This window comes from Hibiscus syriacus, unplaced genomic scaffold (assembly GCF_006381635.1).
Source record: "Hibiscus syriacus cultivar Baekdansim isolate YM2019G1 unplaced genomic scaffold, ASM638163v2 tig00110652_pilon, whole genome shotgun sequence".
NCBI classification, from domain to species: Eukaryota; Viridiplantae; Streptophyta; class Magnoliopsida; order Malvales; family Malvaceae; genus Hibiscus; species Hibiscus syriacus.
Genome location: NW_024062812.1, coordinates 450200 through 472608, shown reverse-complemented (window position 1 = coordinate 472608; position 22409 = coordinate 450200). Strand labels below are relative to the sequence as shown.

Below are 22409 nucleotides of genomic sequence, written 5' to 3'. Positions count from 1 at the left end.
GATGCCATCTTTTCTTTGCTTGATTTGGAGTCCCAAGAAAAATGAGAGCTCCCCCATCATGCTCATCTCAAACTCACTTTGCATTAGCTTAGAAAATTCTTGGCAAAGAACATCATTAGTAGAACCAAATATTATATCATCAACATAAATTTGAACTACTAATAAATCTTTACCTTTATGCTTTAAAAACAATGTAGTGTCAACCTTTCCTTTTGAAAAACTTTTTCAATTAAAAAATTTGACAATCTTTCATACCAAGCTCTAGGAGCTTGTTTTAAACCATAAAGAGCTTTTGTCAATTTAAGAACATGATCTGGAAATTTTGAATCTTCAAAACCTGGAGGTTGTTCCACATACACTTCTTCTTTTATAAAACCATTTAAAAATGCACTTTTAACATCCATTTGATATAATTTAAATTCATGAAAACATGCAAATGCTAATAACATTCTAATTGCTTCCATCCTAGCTACGGGAGCATATGTTTCATCATAGTCTATGCCCTCTTCTTGAGTATACCCTTGAGCAACAAGTCTAGCCTTGTTTCTCACTATATGACCACTCTCATCAAGCTTATTCCTAAATACCCATCTAGTACCTACAGTAGATTTATTACTAGGCCTTTCAACTAATGTCCATACTTTACTTCTCTCAAATTGATTTAACTCTTCTTGCATAGCCATAATCCAATGTTAATCATTTAATGCTTCTTTAATATTCTTAGGCTCTATGCATGAGATAAATGCAACATAATTACAAATATTTCTAAGAGAAGATCGAGTTGTTACCCCTTTTGATGGATCACCTATAATTTCACCATCCTTGACATAGTTGTACTCTCTTGGATAAGATACTTCCCTTTCTTCAATGGTTGGATTCTCAAGAGGATCATGAGTTTCCTCATTTTTCGTTTCTTCCTTTGATGATGGTTCTCCAACTTCATGTCTAACATCATTTGTATTTATAACACCTACATCATCATTCACACAAGAATCCTTCCTTGGAAGGGGATTATCATCGAAAACAACATGTATAGACTCTTCTACAACTAAAGTTCTTTTATTAAATACTCGATAAGCTTTAGAATTTAAGGAATAACCCAGAAAAATTCCTTCATCACTTTTAGCATCAAATTTGCCAAGGTTTTCTTTACTGTTGTTTAAAACAAAACATTTACATCCAAAAGGATGAAAATAACTAATGTTAGGCTTTTTATTTTTGAAAATTTCATATGGAGTTTTCTTTAAAATTGGCCTAATCATTACTCGATTTACAACCTAACAAGCGGTATTTGTGGCTTTCGCCCAAAAATATTTTGGCAAATTATTTTCACAAAGCATGGTTCTAGCCATTTCTTCTAAAGTTCGATTTTTCCTCTCAACAACTCCATTTTGTTGAGGGGTTCTAGGTACTGAAAAATTATGACTAATACCATTAGAATTACAAAATTCAATAAATCCAAGATTTTCAAATTCAGTGCCATGATCACTCCTAACACTAGTTATAGAGTAACCCTTTTCATTTTGGATTATTTTTGAAAATGTGATGAACTGTTCTAATGCTTCATCTTTAGTACTTAAAAATAGAACCCAAGTATATCTAGAATAGTCATCTACCAAGACAAATGCATATTGTTTTCCACCCAAGCTAGTAGTCCTAGTTGGCCCAAAAAGATCTACATGGATCAATTGTAATACTCTACTAGTTGATACATCATTAATGGATTTAAAAGAAACACGCTTTTGTTTTCCTTTAGCACAAGCATCACAGATTTTATCATTATCAAATTTAAGCTTAGGCAACCCTCGAACTAAATCACCTTGAATTAGCCGTTGCAAAACACTCATACTAGCATGTCCTAGTCTCCTATGCCATAACCAACTATCATGTTCATCCTTAGCAACTAGGCACAAATTAGTCATGTCAATAGAATCTAAATGCACCATGTATGTGTTTCCTATTCTATGACCAACAAGCATAATCAAAGTAGATGCAATGTCAATCAATTTTGCAAACACTTAATTTAAAAATAAGACATTGTATCTTTTGTCAAATTCATCTAATCAGATTATGCTTTAATCCATTCATATACAAAACATTATGTAATGTTGATAATCGAGATTAAGAGCACATGCATAAAGTTTTTGAAAAATGTTATGCATTAAAACTTTATAATATTAAAAAAATATGCATAATCATTAAGAAAAATTTAAGGTCAAAATTTTGCAAAACCAAAGTTCTTGAAAAATCGATATCAATTGTTAAAGAGATATCAATTTCATTAAAAAAAATTTGACCAAAAATTAATATGATGAACTAGAGTTTATAAAACATTACCAAAAATTATTATGTTCATCATACAATATTTTTCAACATACATGAGACAAAACATAATCTTTTAGAATTATTTAACATTTAAAACCTCATGCATGCATAGAATAAATGAGCAACCAAATAAAATAAAAAAAAATTAAGTTTAGAGGTTACCCATTCCTTTTTCATGTGTGGATAGAGCATCTTGAATATCATCAACTTTATCACCATTGCTCCCACACACCTTCAAGAGACATTTAAGTAGATTTTGGTATCCAAATTGCTTTGGATCCTTGAACATTAGTTTCAATGCCTCTTGTTCCTTTTGGAACCCATACTTGTCTAATTTTAAATCGTTTTCCTTTCTTTAAAGGACAAGTATGTTCCTTATGACCATGATAATGACAATGTGAACATATTGTCATTATTGAACTAGATGAATTATTTAAAATGATCTCTTTTTCTTTTGTTAAACATTCAAGCTTATCTTTTAAATTGAAATTTTCTTTTTCAATACTTTCAAATTTCATTTTTGAGAGTTCTAAATCCTTCTTCAAGATTTCATTTTGATTTTCAAAATCCATTTTCATTTCTAGAAGAAGTTTGTTTAATTTGAAAATTTCTTTTTCAAAGTTTTCAGATTTTATTTTTGAAAGCTCTAACTCATTTCTCAACATTTCATTTTGATTTTCCAAGTCTGTTTTAGCTTTCAAAAGAAGATCATTTTTAGCAATAAATTTAGAAATCAATTTATTGTATTTGGAGTTCATGGTCTCAAACTCCGAAAATAATTTATCATAAGCATCTTGTAACTCATTAAAAGATTTTGAATTTGATATATTTGAGTTAGAAGATACCTTTGGCTCTGTGAGAGCTAGTAGAGACATCACTTTTATTGGTTCTTCTTCTTCCTTGTCTCTATAGATCTCCTCAAGCTTATCCCACATTTTCTTGGCACTTGAACAAGAAGAAACTCCTTTATATACATTAGGATCAATTGCACAACACAACATGTGCATAGCCTTTGAGTTTTGTTGAGCTTCATTCCGTTCTTGAATACTCCACTTCTTTGCCTTCTTAGTAGGAGAGGAATATCCTTTCTTGATTATCATCCAAGATTCCATATCAAATGCTTTGATGAATATCATCATACACCTCTTCCAATGACGATAATTTGTTCCATTGAAGTGTGGAGGTACGTCAATTGGCCTGGATTCTTCCATGGAGAATGAACCGAAAGTGGACGCCATCTTTATCGATTTAACTTTTCCTGGATCGACTCAAGAGGCGATTAAACCTTCAAATGAGTTAGGCTCTGATACCAATTGTTGAGTTAATCGATCGACGGAATTAGCCAAGAGGGGGGTGAATTGGCAATTAAAAATTCGGTGGAAGCTTTTGCAGAAAATTGAAAAGATTTGCACAGCGATTTAGAGCGGTTCGACTTTCTCAATCAAAGTCTACGTCCACTACCTTAGCTATCCACACTAAGGATTTTCCAACAAATTCACTAATTTGTTCTTTCTTTTGAGGCCAAAGAGATAACCTTACAATACCCTCAAGAATATACCTCAATTCTTGAGAACACTCTTTTCCCAAAGAGAAGATTACAAATTTGCAAACTTACAAGGAAAACCTCACAAGGTAAGATGTTTGCACAATTCTAGAACAAGAAAAGAACACTCAAAGATAATTACAAATGAGCACAAATGGTGTTCTTGAAAGCAAAATGAATATTGAAAGAAAAATTGTCTTGATTTGCACAAACTTGGTGTTTGATGCTTTCTCTCCTGTTTCTCTATGATTTCTTGTTGATCAAGGGCTTCAGAACTTGTTTAAATACACCTTGAATCACTTCTGAACGTTGGGGATGATTAGTGAAGATCATATATCCGTTTTAGTGTGAAAACAATTAATAAAACAGTTTGGAGCGTGGGGGGAATCGGTACCCCCTATGGGAGAATCGGTTCCCTCCGAGCATTCTGGAAATCTCGGAGCCAAACCATTCAGGGGGGAATCGGTACCCCCTTGGGGGGGAATCGGTTCCCTCTGAGCAATCTGGAATTTTTGACTTTGAAATGATTCGAAATACTTTGAAAGATTATTTTGAAATTGTTTTAAGATTAAAACTTAATTTTACACTTAAGTAAGGATTAAAAATGATTTTTGAAATATTTGGAGTAATGTTTTGATATTCGAATAATTATATCGAATATACTTAGAAAATCATTTTGGAAAATCTTAAAATTCATTTAACTTAATTTGTTATATCGAAATATCAAAAAGTTTTCAACAAATTATTATATTGATATAATCCATTTTATATATTTTTTTTATTAATATCAATGCCAGTTATTTTATTATTTGCATAAAAAATAAAATGAAAATAAAAAAAATTAATATTATAAAATTTATAAAAGAAAATATGAAAATATATGAAAATTTATAAAAAAAAATGCCATAAAAATATTAAAAATTGGAAATTAACCTATAAAAATAAAAATGATTTAATTTACATAAGCTGGAGGATCAAAATTATTTTTATGCCTTGATGTGGTATGGGTCCAACCTATTAGCTTAGCTAACACCTTGAATTTTTAGGTGGGACTTTGGGATATAATATTACACGCCACTTGAGCTGACTTTGATTTCCAATTTCCAGATTGATAACTTTGAATTTTCATAATTATGCCGTTATATATATAATGCATTGGCTGCTGGAAATTGGGATGCCCTTGGTCTTGGGTATATTAGTGGCTTTTCCCATTGACCAATTGGAATTTATTTGCAATTCATGGATTATAATTAAACAACAAAGTCTTGGCCTTGGCTTCTCAGGGCTACCCTTTTTATTTGGGTGCATTCATGTTCCTCTATTAAATATATGCAGATGCTGACATTTCAACTTCTCTTTTTGAATAATAAAATCAATATCTATTATCTTTTTTAGAAAATAAATAACTTTCATCTATTGATCGATTTTTTTGTACTTCTCATTCATTTATTGTGTAGATAATGTTTGAAATAGAAATTAGGAAGATTCATATTCATCTCAACCAATAATATTTTGTATATATTATGTAGGATCACATGGAGTATTTATTTCAATGCCTTAGAAGATAGCTTGAAAAGGGCATGGGAAGACAATATCACATGCGTTTTGTCACATATATAGAAGAGAATGAAACAACAAGGAAAGGCCGTGAAGGTGCTTGGGGTTTGGGAGATGGATTATAAAGGCCTTAACACGTGGCCTATAAGATACGTTTGCAAAGGGGGCTATCGTTTTCCATATGTGATGTTCCCTTGTATTGCCAAAATGATTTTAAAATCTTTAAACCCATTTATTGTGTTTCAAACATCTTGTTATGCATGTCCCAAAACAAGTAATGATTTTGTGTGTTACTGAAGCGGGCATGCATGGGATCATCATCAAGACTCATGCCTTGTCTTTGTCATATCGTTGGGTAGTTGTAGGAGGGGCCAGGCCATATTATACTAATCTTCCTCCCAAAATCATGCAACCTATTTTGGTCCAGGAGATTTGTTTTCAGCTTTACGCAATCTCCTCCATGGGAATAAAGCTTTTTCTAAATGTTTCTCAAGCAAGCACAAAATGGCATCATATCTTTCATCTTTTTCCTTCACCCTCTATATATTTATATTCGAATCTCCTTTTATCTTTACAAGGTAATGATTGATTATTTAGTTTTTCTATTGTTTACTTAACAGCAACCACCCTAACTAATAACTTAACTACCTGTACATTTATGTAAGAATATATCTGACTTCACTTCAGATATAATCATGTTTCATGTATACCCAGAAATCATATATAAAAAAACACCATGATTTTATGTATATCCGAAATCGGACAGTACTTACTCATTTGGAGAAGTGCGAGTAAATCACTCCCACACGTACCTTTTCTTTGCCAAATGCCAGGCTACATCAACTGGAAACATATAATATTATATACCACTTTTAATTGTTCCTAAGGTTTGAGCTCTGTTGGAGAATATTTATAAGGTATTTACCATGTTAGATGGATAATTATTATTATTTATAGAAAAAACTGCAATAAATGGTAGGTAATTTTTTACATCAATCGTTGCTGTTGCATACAATTTCATCCTCATAAACTGTTATGTATTCAACATCTACGACTATGTCGATTTTTAAACACTTCTTTACAAATGAATCTTCTCCTATACATTTTTGTGCATCCATCATTGACTACAGAGGTCAGAACATAGCTGTTGAATCTGGGAAAAGCTTTCACCTACTACTGAGTAGTTGCCGGTTTTCCCATTGCTTATGCATGTTAAGTTGAGTTGATTCCCGTATTCGATTGACTGCAATAAGATTGGTGATTAAATGGATAAGACTTAGTAAACAAGAGAGCAGCACAACTCACCTCACAATATGCTTCCCGTTGTGATTTGCAGCTCCACGATGATGTCGGGACGCAACTCAGATAATGACACCAACAGCGATCATTCAAATTAACCCCTTGATGTAGCAAAATTATGCCCGCTGTGAATATGAAAAAAAAAGAGATCACCAAACTTGTGTTAACATGCCTTATAATACCAAACTCACATTAACTCGTAACTGGTATCAATTAATAGTCTTCCATATTAAAGAAAAATAGGAGTACGGGTGTATAAATTGAGTAGTTTCTGAGAAAAATCGGTTTAAAAGTCATGCATGTAAATTTTCAAGGCAATAGTCTATTTCGATCATGAAGAGCGTGATTAATATTTTTATATACAAAGTTTCTTGAATTCTAGGAAAGGATTCCACTAATTTACCCGGCGATCAATAGTATCAGAGAGACGAGCCAGAGCACATATTGGTATGGTTTGTGTTTAGGTTTACTGGAAGCCACAATGTATCCAAACGAAACATGTTTCTTGCTAACATATCCAAACTGGGGACGGATTAGAAACACAAATCCAAGGAGAAACCCGGAAAGAAATCCACCAATATGAGCAAAGTTATCCACATGAGGGAGAAGTCCCATAGCTAGATTTATTACGATAATGAAAATAAGAGACAACAGTGCTGCTAACTGCAGAAAAGAAAACCAAAACTGTAAGATAATTGTCTCCCATATGTAACAGATTCAGAAAAATGAAATAACAGAGGGAACCTTACATGCCTTATTTGCGTAGATTGTCCAGTTTGTGATGAGTTCCGAAAGCATGCTACCTAGTAAACCAAAAAGTGCACCCGAGGCACCAACGGATATGCCGGTTTGAATGAAAAGAGATGACATCAAACTCCCACCAAAACCAGCAATTTGATAAAGCAACCCGATTCTCACTGTAGAAAGATAGCAAAGAGAAATTAGGCTTAAATACCTTTCAACTAGTAAAATAACTTTTCGGTAGGTAAATTGAAAGCATTTCGGAAAGCAAGTTTGGAGCTTCCTCCATCCTCGTCTACCTATTATCCTAGAAAAACAATGTTGATTTCAGAAAATAAAAAGAAAGTACACTTAGAAAGTATCACACATTGGAAAGCAGATGCAGAATAGTTGATTCCACAGTTAATGGCATACATATTCTCACTGAAGGTCAAAAAGCATTGAGAAAGAGATATGTCTGAAGCATATTTCTAGCTATTGCTTAAATCAATACTCCCGAACTGCAATCAATAGTTCTTGGCTAAGCATCTCAAAGTCCAAACATATATTCAACCACTGGTCAGGGATTTGAAAGTGATGAAAGTTCTTTCAACCACTAGGCACTAGCGTAGACTGCATTGTGTGTATTTGTAATCTAAGTTTCTTCGTTCTCGTCCTTCATTTCTAAAATTTTGCATTGTGACCCCATGGGAACTAACAACGGTAACAAGCCAGTACAGATATTTAATCGCCAGCACAATATTGAATTGAATTTGCCATGGTTACATTTATCACAAAGATAAGTAACTTAATGGTGAAGATAGGAAAAATTAGGATAATAAAGCTATGTACGGTAATATTTTTGAAGGCCTAATATGATATATGTGGATATAATAAAAATGGATTAAAATATGACCAGTTTAGTGTGTTATATAGGAAAGCAGCTACTCATAGAAACCAATAAAAGACACGTCTCGGTTTTGCAAAAACAATTATTATTAGCATCATTGAATTAAAACAATAAATGCTACATCATGAAGCGAACAGCTAGTTCAGAAAATATAATAAAGGCTGATGTCATCAACATGACAAAGTTGGGAATAAGATGCATACCGAACCCAAATTCCTACTCGAGCCGAATATCAATGAATACAAGACTCAACATATTAGCAAGTATGTGGAAAACGCCAGCATGCAACCTTATACAAGAAATCATACGCCATGCCTGATGTTCATGGACGATTTTGGTCAAGTCCAGGGCACCCATATTCTCTAATCTGAAGAAGGAAAACAGAAAAGAGCATATTAGGACATGTCAACAATGAGCTTGTATAAGCAACCCTATATATAATCTTTCAAGAGATCATCCTAAACAAATTTGTTACATAATCTTCCAAGACCGTATCTGAAGCAGAAAATTGTAAAAAACTTATCATAAATTTCTTTCTAAAAGTAAATTATAATATACTACGATTGAACATAGATTTCATATACTGATCTATACAAATCCAGCTCTGCCTATTTTAGAATTGACAGACAAATTAAGGCAGTCCCAAGAATCCAAATTCTTTACTTACTACGGCTTTCCCCCAAAATCATTCTCTAGAGGCTAAACCAATGTTCATTTCAGCACAATAAATGTTAAAAAAATTCCACCGTGAGATTATGATTATCATCTGCTTTGAGAGAGAGAGACTTACGTAGCAGCAGAAGGGCCAAGGAGAGGGTTCTCTTTCATTGGCTGAAACGAGAACCTTCCCGAGAACCGAGCCACACAAGAACCCGAGTTCTTGGGGCAATTGTTAATGAACATGGAGATTAGAAAAAGGACAATGTTTTCCAAAACAAAGGCCGGAATAAGCCAAGGCCCAATTTTTAAACGGCATGAAATTCATCAACCGTCGTCCTTCGTGTCCTCTCCGACGGCTGTGACTCTGCCCCTCTTCCTCCAGCAACAGCCGCACGTGCCCATCATGCGAAGGCAATGACACGGATGGCTGGGGCTGTGATGCTGCTGCCGCCGGATGCGCCGCATTGTCTCCTTTCTTTGGATTCGTCACCTTGATTTCTAACCTAGAATCCATCCCCATCTAAAAGACGCCCCGAGAAGGAAAGAAAAAAACTTTTTTGATTCCCCACTTCAAAACAAAAACACGTATGGGGGGTTTTGCATGACACTATTTTGGGATTACTTGTGTTTGGTTTTCAGTTAAAGAATGAACCAGAGACGAAGCAAAAGCAAACAAACATAACGGGACTTCCCAATGTGTTGCTTTTAGTATTTTGGTAAACCAAATCCAAATCACTTAATTATGAATTTTATAATAAATATATTATTTTAGATAAAGTTTAAATTTAATTATTTTAAATAAGATAATATATCTTATCATTATAATAAATATATTCAATATCAAATTTAAATTTAAATAATTACATCTACAGTACATTATTAATAATTAAAAGATTAAGTAAATATTATTTTATAAACAATATAACTTATTCAATATATATATATGTTGAATTATGTTTCGATATAACAAATTTAAGCCAAAATATTTTTAGATTTGAATTGAATTTATTCAAAGTTTTAAAAAGGTTTCAAAAATAATTCAAAGTCCAATAAATTTGGATTTGAGCAAAAATGCTAAATGGTGTCAAAGTGCATCCGTGCACTCCATTTCGAATGCAATTAGTGCATCGATGCACCCTGCTGTGCATCCATGCACCCTGGCTGCAACGGCTAGTTTATTTGAATTTAATGAAGGAGTACCGATGCACCTTGTTATGGACAGCCTTTTTGAGTAGAAAAATCATCCCCAAACGGCTCCAAAACATCCCCAACGACTATATACAACATCAAACACATTCCAAGCTATAAATACAAGCTGAAGACACTTGAAGAAGAAAGAGAACAACCAGCCAAGCAATCAAACACAAGAGAAGAGTTTTTCATTCTTATTTCATCTTTCTCTTGTAAATATTTTGTTCTTGTGAGCTCAATCTTGTAAACACCTACCTTAGAGAAGTTTTGTTGTTTACGTTTCTTATCCTTTGTAAATGGGAAAGGTTCTAGCTAAGCCCGTGTAAAAGTTAGGGAAAGGTTCTAGTTTATCCCGTGAAAAACTAGGGAGTTGTAAAGGTTATCTCTTTGTCCTTAAAAAGAAAGAACAAATTAGTGAATTTGTTGGAAAATCCTTGGTGAGGAGCTAAGGTAGTGGATGTAGACTTGGTTGAGAAGTTGAACCACTATAAATCGCTGTGCAATTCTCTATCTTTCAATCTTCTTACTCCCTAAACACAAAAATCATTCCGACCCCTCTTTGTAAATCATTCTGGTTGTCGATTCGAGCTTCCGAAAATCCCAACAATTGGTATTAGAGACTAACTCGTTAGAAGGTTTAACCACCTTGAGACGATCCTCGAAGAAGCTCTACTAATTCCCAACGCAACCGACAAAGAAATGGCTTCAACCTCCGGTGCTTATTACCTTGAAGAGATACCTATTATGGATTCATAACCGGTCAATAAGTTACCATTCTTCAATGGAGCAAATTATGCCCATTGGAAGAATAAGATGATGTACTTTATTCGAGCCTACAATCTAGGAGCTTGGAACTCAATCATGGACGGTTACTCATCTCCACCCGGCAAATACAACGATTGGAGTAAAGAAGAGCAGAAAAATTTCCAGCTTAATTCTAAGGCTATACATATTCTCTTGTGTGCTTTAGGCCCAAATGAATATGAAAGAATCTCATCTTGTTCTAGTGCCAAAGATATTTGGGATAAGCTCCAAGTCACTCATGAAGGAACCGATGAAGTGAGAGAATTAAAGAAAAGTCTTCTCAACCATAGCTACGAGAACTTCAAGATGAAACCCGATGAAGACATCAAAGCTATGACGGATAGATTTTCTGTGATTGTCAACGGTCTCAGAGGATTTGGAGAAATAATCCCTAATGAGAAGCTTGTTAGGAAGATGATCTACTCTCTTCCAAGCTCATGACAATCGAAGAAGACCGCCATTATCGAAGCTAGAGACCTAAAGTCTCTCACTCTCGATGAATTGATTGGTTCTCTTCTCACTCATGAGATGATTTTGAATGAAGAGGAAGAAAATGAAGAGAAGAAAAATAAGAAAAAGAAGAATGAGGTAGACATTAATGAATACTATCAAGATTCAAGTGATGAGGTGGATGAAGACGATGATGAACAAGAAGAAGAGATGGTCAAACTCTTGAAGGAACTCAAGAGATTCATGATTTCCAAGGAAGTGAAACATGAATCAATCAAGAAGAAGAGTCCCCCGGTGTGCTTCAATTGTCAAAGAAAGGGGTGTGTCAAGTATGATTGTCCCCTTCTAAAAAAGAAGAGATCTTCCAAGAAAAAGGCATATGTTGCAGCTTGGAGTGATGAAGATGACTCCAATGATGATGAAGTAGTCAACCTATGCCTAATGGTCATTCATGAAGAATTAGAGGTATCTTCTAACTCAAATGAATTTAATTCATTTACTTTTGATGAGTTACAAGATGTTTATAATAGGTTGTATTTGGGATTTGAGACCATGAATTCCAAATATAAGAAATTAATTTCAAAACTCAAAATTGAAAATAAATCGATTTTGAAAGCTAGAGTTGATTTTGAAAATCAAAATGAAATTTTTTAAAATGATTTAGACCTTTCAAAAGTCAAAATAAATGATTTAGAAAAGAAAAATTTTGAGTTAGAAGTTATGTTTGAAAGCTTAACAAAAGAAAAAAAATTAATTTCTAAAAACAACTTATTATGTTTAGAAATGACAAAATGCTCACATTGTCATTATCATGGTCATTTGGAACATACTTGTCCTTTGAAGAAAGGAAAACGTTTTAAAATTAGGCAAGTATGAGTTTCGAAAGGAACAAGGGGCATTGAAACTAACGTTCAAGGATCCAAAGCAATTTGGATACCAAAATCTACTTAAATGTCTCTTGTAGGTGTGTGAGAGCAATGGTGATGAAAATGATGATATTCAAGATGCTCTAGCCACACATGAAAAGGAATTGGTAACCTCTAAGCTTAATGTTTTTAATTTTAGTTATGTGGTTGCTCATTTGATTTTAACCAAACATGAGTTTTGTTTTTAAATAATTATACATTATTGTTTTAATCTCATGTATGTTAAAAAAGTTTTATGATGAACATTTTAAAGTTTTAATGATTTTTCAATTTTCAGTTCACCATAAGAAATTTTGGTCAAAATTGGTTTTAATACAAATGATATCTCTCTAACAATTGATATCAACTTTTCAAATGTTTTGATTTTATAAATTTTAAATTTTTAACCTAAAATTAAATGTTTATGCATGTGATTTAAAATGCAAAAAATATCTCTCTAACAATTGATATCAAAAATTTTCAATTGCATAATGTTGAGTTAATCGATCGACGGAATAAGCCAAGAGGGGAGTGAATTGGCAATAAAAAATTTCGGTGGAAGCTTTTGCAGAAAATTGAAAATATTTGCACAACTATTTAGAGTGGTTCGACTTTCTCAACCAAAGTCTACATCCACTACCTTAGCTATCCACACTAAGGATTTTCTACAAATTCACTAATTTGTCTTTCTTTTGAGGACAAAGAGTAACCTTACAAATCCCTCAAGAATTATACCCCAAATTCTTGAGAACACTCTCTCCCAAAGAGAAAAATACAAAATTTGCAAACTTACAAGAAAATCCTCACAATGAAAGATGTTTGCACAATTCTAGAACAAAGAAAGAACACTCAAGAATAATACAATTTAACACAATAAGTGTTCTTGAAAGAAAAAATGAATATTGAATGAAATAGGCTTGAAAATGCTCAAACTTGAGGTTTGATGCTTTCTCTTTGATTCTCTCTCGATTCTTGTTAATTGTTGATCAATGGCTCCTAAGCTTGTTTAAATACTCCTTGGATCACTTCTGAACGTTGGGGATCATTAGTGGTGTCAATAGAGTCGTTATTGTATGAAAACAATTATTACAAAAGCTTGGAGTGTGGGGGGTATCGGTACCCCTTCATAGGGTATCGGTACCTGTAGTGTAAAATTCAAATATTTCGACCGTTATAAGACTGGGGGTATCGGTACCCTTCGAGCAATCTATTATTTCTCAGAGTCAAATCTTACATAGGGGTATCGGTACCCTCTTGGGGGTATCAGTACCCTCTAGGCAATCTGCTTTCTCGGTTTAATATTTATTAAGAAAATATTTTTGGCTCGATTAAGGCTCGTTAAGGCTCGAAATACTTTGTAAAATTGTTTAAAAGATAAAAACGCACTTTTACACTTGAGTAAGGATAGAAATTGACATTTAAAAAACTTGGAGTAATATTTTGATATTCAAAAGGTTTAATCGAATATATACTTGAAAATGATTAGAAAATCTTGAAATCCAATAACATTTAATTTGTTATATCAAAACATCAAAATGTTTTCAACAATCTCCCCTTTTTTGATATAACAAAACATTTTAGTAATTTTAAGATTTTCTAATTTGAAAACCATTTTTTTAAATCAAGTTTTAAAATTACTTCCCCTTACTTTAACACTTTTCTTCTCCCCCTTTCTGTTAAATCAAAAAGATTTTAAAACAGTGTAAACAAGATAAAGCGTTAATTTAAGCCAATTGATAGACTAAGATAAAGTGTAACCTGCTAAGATCATAATCAAGAGAAATGTTAGCCATTAGTTCCATTTTTCAATATTCAGAAAAAATGTGAAATGGTAAATTGGTCATATTTGCTAATATGTAAATGATGTAAATGATGCAAAAACATTAAACTAAACCAAATAAATATAAGCATTCAAAGTTAAACATTCAACATCCATAACAAATTCAAACATTCAAAACAAATTCTAACATCCACAAACATCCAAAATATTAAAACAATAAGTTCTAAGTCTCATCAAGAAAACTAAAGCAAGGCAAGGTTCAAGGATCTGTAGGAGGATCGGGAGGAGGAAAATAAGCTCGTATAGCGACCATCTCATGTGTGAGCGCATTGATGCGTTCATTCGTTGTTTCATTGTTCGCGCGCATCTCCCAGAGAATTTCCAATTGTTAAGCTCCCATGATGGATAAATAAGACTCTATGGAAGTAAACCGTGAATCCATGGATGCATATCAGAAGTCAAATGTATCCATAAAAGATTGAAAATATGAAGGCATTTGATCTTCTTGCGGTGTTTGTTCCTCGTGCTGCTCTGGCTCATCGTCGGGGACATCGTCAATATCTTGCATAAGCTGTTAAAATTCTGGATCATCGTCCGCAGTCGGTACCTGTGGAGTTGGAGCTCTTGAAGAACTAGCTCCCGGCGTATGCTCAACAGATCAAACCCATTGCCCAGTTTTATTATCCTTTATCCATCCCGATTTTGTTAAGGAAAAAAGATTAATTTGATTTTTGAGAGGGAAGACTACATCAAGTTGTACCCTAAGCTTGGCTTTGACAAACATATTACTTAGAAGACAACCATAAACTAGAGGTGCACAAAGTTTCTTATTAGGAACAAGGTTTACGGTTTCAACAATTTCAGCAAAGATAATCTGAGATAGGTTTATTTTATTATTGTTTTGGATACAATGTATCCACCAAAGATCTAGGGCTCTAAGAGTGGAGTATTTTCCTCCGGATGGTCGAAACCACCAAGAGATCATCAGATGAAGAAAATGATCATGGAGATCTAATACACTTGTACTCTCATTTCTTTTATAAGGAGTACCTACCGTTTGTTTTTCATTGTCTAAGCCGTCATTATTTAATCCAAATGCACAAAATATGTATTCTGGGTCAATATAGATGAATTTTCCTAGAAGGTAGGATCTAATTCCTATGGTTCCGGTTTTACCCCGGTTTTGGACACAAATGACATTGGAATAGAAGATTCGAACAAGTTGATGATAAACTATTGGTTCGACTTCAAAAAGTTTATCAAATTTCCACTCTCGTAGGGTAGGAAGATATCCAAAATCTATTTCTAACATAGTTTGAAGAGATAAGATTCGTTCTTCTCGAATTTTATATGACGCGACATATTGAGAATACCTGAAGAAGAGATTTTGTCTACGACCAGGTTCATTGAAGCATAAATTACGAATAGTCATAATAGGATCAACGGGATCAGGAATTTGTTGGATAGGAGATGGATTTAGAGGAGAGTTAGGAGGTTGGTTTGAATGACTAGTGGAAGTTCTAGGGCGTTTGTGAGACATGACTTAGGAAATCGGAATAGACAAGATTAACCTGCAATTTAAAACACATGTATGCAATAATATCAATCCCAAAACTCAAATGAGTCCTCAATATTTCAAGGTTCTCTAAAATAGTTTTAATGGGAAATTTTGGAAAACTGTATTTGAAAACATTGTTTGAAAATCAATACACGTATAGTTTTCATAAAATCAACATAACTAAATCAAAAACAACAATTAATTTTTTTAAATTTCAATTTTTTAAAAAAATGGTAAAATCTTGTGTTTTTGATGAAATTAGTTATATAATATAGTTTAAAAAACATCATATAATCAAAGCCCGATCACTATTTTAACCTAGAACTAATCAAAACTAGCTCTAAGTTCAAAAATTAATAAAATAGAGTTTTTAGAAAAATTACCTTGAAAATGTAGATTGAGTGAATTTTGATGATGTTTGCAATAAATTAATGAAGCTAGTAGGTTTAGGAGTTGAAAATTGAGTGAAATCTGACTTGAAATCGTTGACTTTAAGCAATATAGAGATTAGGGATGAGTGAAGGTGCGTACGTCATACGAGAAGAGGAAGAGAGGGTTTTTGACAAAAAGAGGTTTTGGGCATTTAATAACCAAAACCCGTGGAGGGTATCGGTACCCTAGGGGAGGGTATCAGTACCTATTCAAAGGGGGTATCGATACCCATTCAAAGGGGTATCGATACCTCATGCGCCAAAATGTCCAAAAATCTGATTTTAAACACTTATAAAGCTAAATTAATAAGCTCTAGTGGTATTGACAACTCATATTACGAAAATTAACAATGTTCAATTAATGTAAATATATCCTTAAACATTATTTGAACATATAATTAATTCTCACTAAGAATCATAAACTCCCCCTAACTTATAGCAAATGATGTAATCAAAAGTGTTATTTTTATAAGCATTTTCCAAAACTAATTAAAAGTGCTAAACTTATTTTAAACACTAAGTCAAGATAAGTTAGTCAAACTTAATTCTCTCCTAAGTGTCCAAAATTTTTCTTTATCTAAAGGTTTTGTAAAGATATCCGCTAATTGGAGCAAAATATCAACATATTCTAGAACTATATTTTCTTTAGCGACATGATCTCTAATGAAATGATGTTTAATTTCAATGTGCTTAGTTCTTGAGTGTTGGATGGGATTTTTAGTGAGACAAATAGCACTAATATTTTCACACTTGATAGGTATGGTACCTACTTCAATTCCATAATAAAAAAGTTGTTGTTTCATCCATAAAACTTGTGCACAACAACTACCGGCTGAAATGTATTCCACTTCAGTGGTAGATAATGCAACATAATTTTGTTTCTTTGAAAACCAAGAAATCAACATATTTACTAGGAATTGGCAAGTACCGGAGGTGCTTTTCCTATCTATTTTGCATCCTCCATAATCCGCATCAGAGAAGGCATGCAAGCTAAGGCTAGAGTCTCTAGGATACCAAAGTCCTAAACTAGGAGTGTCCTTAAGGTATCTAAAGATCCTCTTAACATCTAGTAAATATGATTCCTTAGGGCATGATTGAAATCTAGCACATAATCAAACACTAAACATAATGTCCGGTCTACTTACGGTTAGATAGAGCAAAGAGCCAATCATTGACCTATACAATTTAACATCCACACATTTACCTCCTTCATCTTTCTCAAGATTTGTTGATGAGCTCATTGGAGTGGCGTGAGGTTTCCCATCTTCTAGTCCAAACTTCCTGAGCATATCCTTGACGTACTTAGCTTGATTAATGAAGATGCCATCTTTTCTTTGCTTGATTTGGAGTCCTAAGAAAAATGAGAGCTCCCCCATCATGCTCATCTCGAATTCACTTTGCATTAGCTTAGAAAATTCTTGGCAAATAAAATCATTAGTAGAACCAAATATTATATCATCAACATAAATTTGAACTACTAATAAATCTTTACCTTTATGCTTTAAAAACAATGTAGTATCAACCTTCCCTTTTGAAAAACCTTTTTCAATTAAAAAGTTTGACAATCTTTCATACCAAGCTCTAGGAGCTTGTTTTAAACCATAAAGTGTTTTTGTCAATTTGAAAACATGATCTGGAAATTTTGAATCTTCAAAACCATGAGGTTGTTCCACATATACTTCTTCTTTTATAAAACCATTTAAAAATGCACTTTTAACATCCATTTGATACAGTTTAAATTCATTGAAACATGCAAATGCTAATAACATTCTAATTGCTTCCATCCTATCTACGGGAGCGTATGTTTCATCATAGTCTATGCCTTCTTCTTGAGTATACTCTTGAGCAACAAGTATAGCCTTGTTTATATTACCACTTTCATCAAGCTTATTCCTAATACCATCTAGTACCTACAGTATATTTATTACCAGGCCTTTCAACTAATGTCCATACTCTACTTCTCTCAAATTGATTTAACTCTTCTTGCATAGCCATAATCCAATGTTTATCATTTAATGCTTATTTAATATTCTTAGGCTCTATGTATGAAATAAATACAATATAATTACATATATTTCTAACAAAAGATCGAGTTGTTACCCCTTTGTATGGATCACCTATTATTTCACCATCATTGACATAGTTGTATTCCCTTGGGTAAGAGACTTCCCTTTCTTCAATGGTTGGATTCTCGAGAGGATCTTGAGTTTCCTCATATTTAGTTTCTTCCTTTGATGATGGTTCTCCAACGTCGTGTCTAACGTGATTTGTGTTTATAATACCTACATCATCATTCATACAAGAATTATTCCTCGGAAGGGGATTATCATCGAAAACAACATGCATAGACTCTTCTACAACTAAAGTTCTTTTATTAAATACTCGATAAGCTTTAGAATTTAAGGAAAAACCTAGAAAAATTCCTTCATCACTTTTAGCATCAAATTTGCCAAGATTTTCTTTACCGTTGTTTAAAACAAAACATTTACATCCAAAAGGATGAAAATAGCTAATGTTAGGCTTTTTATTTTTGAAAAGTTCAAATGGAGTTTTATTCAAAATAGGCCTAATCATTACTCGATTAATAACATAACAAGCGGTATTTGTGGCTTCTGCCCAAAAATATTTTGGCAAATTATTTTCACAAAGCATGGTTCTAGCCATTTGTTCTAAAGTTTGATTTTTTCTCTTAACAACTCCATTTTGTTGAGGGGTTCTAGGTGCTGAAAAATTATGGCTAACACCATTAGAATTACAAAACTCAGTAAATCCAAGATTTTCAAATTCAATGCCATGATTACTCCTAACACTAGTTATGGAGTATCATTTTTCATTTTGGATTACTTTTAAAAACGTGATGAATTTTTCTAATGTTTCATCTTTAGTACTTAAGAATAGAACCCAAGTATATCTAGAATAGTCATCTAACAAGAAAAAAACATTTTGTTTTCCACCTAAGCTAGTAGTCTTAGATGGCCCAAAAAGATCTATATGGATCAATTGTAATACTCTACTAGTTGATACATCATTAATGAACTTAAATGAAGTTTTTCTATGTTTTCCTTTAGAACAAGAATCACAGATTTTATCATTATCAAATTTTCGCTTAGGCAACCCTCGAACTAAATCTCTTTGAATTAACCATTGCAAAACACTCATACTAGCATGTCCTACTCTCCTATGCCATAACCAACTATCTTGCTCATCCTAAGCAACTAGGCATAAGTTAGTCATATCTATAGAATCTAAATGCACCATGTGTATGTTTCATATTCTATGACCAACAAGCATAATCCGATTAGATGCAATGTCAATGACTTTACAACCATTAGTTTCAAACATGACATTGAATCCCTTATCGCATAATTGATTAATACTTAATAGATTATGCTTTAATCCATTCACATATAAAACGTTCTTAATTTTTATGGAATATGTATTACCTATAGAACCTATACCTTCAATGTGACCTTTTGAATTATCACCAAAAGTCACCTCTCCTCCATTTTTAGTGTTAAGCTCTATGAACCGACTTTTGTCTCCAGTCATGTGTCTTGAGCATCTACTATCCAGGTACCATGAATTTAAATTTGTTTCCCTTGCCTTGTAGCAATGCTCCTTTTACTACAAACATAGATTAATTTCTGATTCTTGGTACCCAAACTCTTTTGCGTCCATATTCATCAGTTTCCAAAATCCTAGTCCCCTTGGGTATCCATTTTTGTAAGATATCATTATATTTAGTAGTAATGAGTCATTTAGGAACCCATATACTTCTAATGATTTTACCATTTGAGGTTCTTTGGGGATCTCTATGATTGTAGCTTTTAAAACTTTTTCTAACAAAGTTGATTTTTGAACTTTCTCCATTTTCAAAATGTTTTGGATTAACTTTATTAAAATAAACTTTGAGATCATCAATTTTCTTCTGATGATCGTTGTTTACTCTTGAAAGTAAGTTATGCAAATCGATATTTTTCTTTTCAAATTCATCTAATTTGATTTGCAATTCTTTGATCTTACTTTCAAGATCATTGTTGGTTTTGGACATAAGACTATTTTCATTTTTCAATTTTGAAATATCATTTTTATATTTTGAAAATAAAGTCTTATAATTCGAAGCCAGCCCATTATAATCCTCTAATAACTCATCATAAGATAAATCATCTAAATCAAATGAGTTAGAGGTTACCTGAGAATTTTCCTTGATGGCCATTAAGCACAAGTTTGCAACTTCTTATTCCTCTTCATCAGAGCCTTCTTCATCGCTTCATGTAGCCACATGAGCCTTGCGATTATTCTTTGATTGACCCTTCTTTTTTTAATTGTGGGCAATCATATTTGACATGCCATGGCTTTTTGCATTCGTAGCAAATGATTGGGTCATTCTCTTTTGGTTCATTATTGAAGCCTTCATTTCGTTTGATTTTTCTTCCTCAGTTGGGCCTCATTAATTTTCTGAACAGTTTGGCAAATAATGTTATTTCCTCATCATCGCCATCTTCATCCGAATCACTCTCATCTCTTGTGGATTGAGAGCAACTCCCATGTTCTTCTTATTTTCTTATTTCTTCTTTGGCTCATCTCTTTTCTCGAGGTCTTTCTCTTCTTTAAGCATCATTTCATGTGTGATGAGAGAGCCAATAAACTCATCGAGGGTCAAGGATTTTATGTTCTTAGCCTCGATGATCGTCTTCTTCTTTGATTGCCAAGCTTTTGGAATAGAGCTTTTATTGTATGAAAACAATTATTAAAAAAGCTTAGAGCGTGGGGGGTATCGGTACTCCTTCATAGGGTATCAGTACATGCAATGTAAAATTCAAATATTTCGACCATTATAAGACTGGGGGCATCGGTACCTCTTGGGGGGTATCGGTACCCTCCGAGCAATCTGTTATTTCTCAGAGCCAAATCTTACATAGGGGTATCGGTACCCTTTGGGCAATCTGCCTTCTCGATTTAATATTTATTAAGAAAATATTTTTGGCTCGATTAAGGCTCGTTAAGGCTCGAAATACTTTGTAAAATTGTTTAAAAGATAAAAACACACTTTTACACTTGAGTAAGAATAGAAATTGACAGTTGAAAAACTTGGAGTAATATTTTGATATTCGAAAGGTTTAATCGAATATATACTTGAAAATGATTAGAAAATCTTGAAATCCAATAACATTTAATTTGTTATATCGAAATATCAAAATGTTTTCAACACATAACATTTTTGGAAAACTTTATGCATATGCACTTAATTTCAATAATTGATATTGTATAAAGTATTTTAGACTTGGATATATTGAATTTCATGTATCACTAACATGTTTGTTATTCTTTGTTGAAATTCAATTTTGTTTGAGTGTCAAGTTCTTAAAAGCTAAATTTTGTTTGGAATGCAATTATTGAGGGCGAGCTTTGATTTTTCAAATGATTTTTAAATGTCAAATTTACCACTTACTATCCAAAGTTATTTTGAACTTCAAATATTGAATTATTTTTGATATAACAAAAAGGGGGAGAAGTTTGGTTTGAAAAATTCAATTTCTTAATGAAAAAATGGGAGCTTAACATTTTCATATATTTTCCAACAATTGGTAACAATTGATATCATTTTGTTAACAATTGATATCTTTTTCATTAAACATTTAATTAAGGGGGAGTTTTGCCAAAAACAATTTTTCAAATATTTTGTTATATCAAAAAGGGGGAGATTGTTGAATTATGTTTCAATATAACAAATTTAAGGCAAAATGTTTTTGGAATTGAATTGAATTTATTCAAAGTTTTAAAAAGGTTTCAAAAATAATTCAAAGTCCATTAAATTCGTATTTGAGCAATAATGCTAAAGGGTGTCAAAGTGCATCCATGCACCCTGCAGTGCGTCGATGCACCATGAGTGCATCCATGCACTCCATTTCGAATGCAATTAGTGCATCGATGCACCCTGCTGTGCATCCATGCACCCTGTTATGGGCATCCTTGTTTAGTATAAAAATCATCCCCAAATGGCTCCAAAACATCCCCAACGACTATATACAACATCAAACACATTCCAAGCTATAAATACAAGTTGAGGACACTTGAAGAAGAAAGAGAACAACCATCCAAGCAATCAAACACAAGAGAAGAGTTTTTCATTCTTATTTCATCTTTCTCTTGTAAATAGTTTATTCTTGTGAGCTCAATCTTGTAAACACCTACCTTAGAGAGGTTTTCTTGTTTACGTTTCTTATCATTTGTAAAGGGGAAAGGTTATAGAACAAATTAGTGAATTTGTTGGAA

The 22409-nt window shown here is 32.9% G+C and overlaps 1 pseudogene; it reads right to left on the bottom strand.

The window, feature by feature from the left end:
• Window positions 1–6461: 6461 nt before the first annotated feature.
• Window positions 6462–19990, bottom strand: LOC120137159 (annotated as a pseudogene).
• Window positions 19991–22409: the final 2419 nt, after the last annotated feature.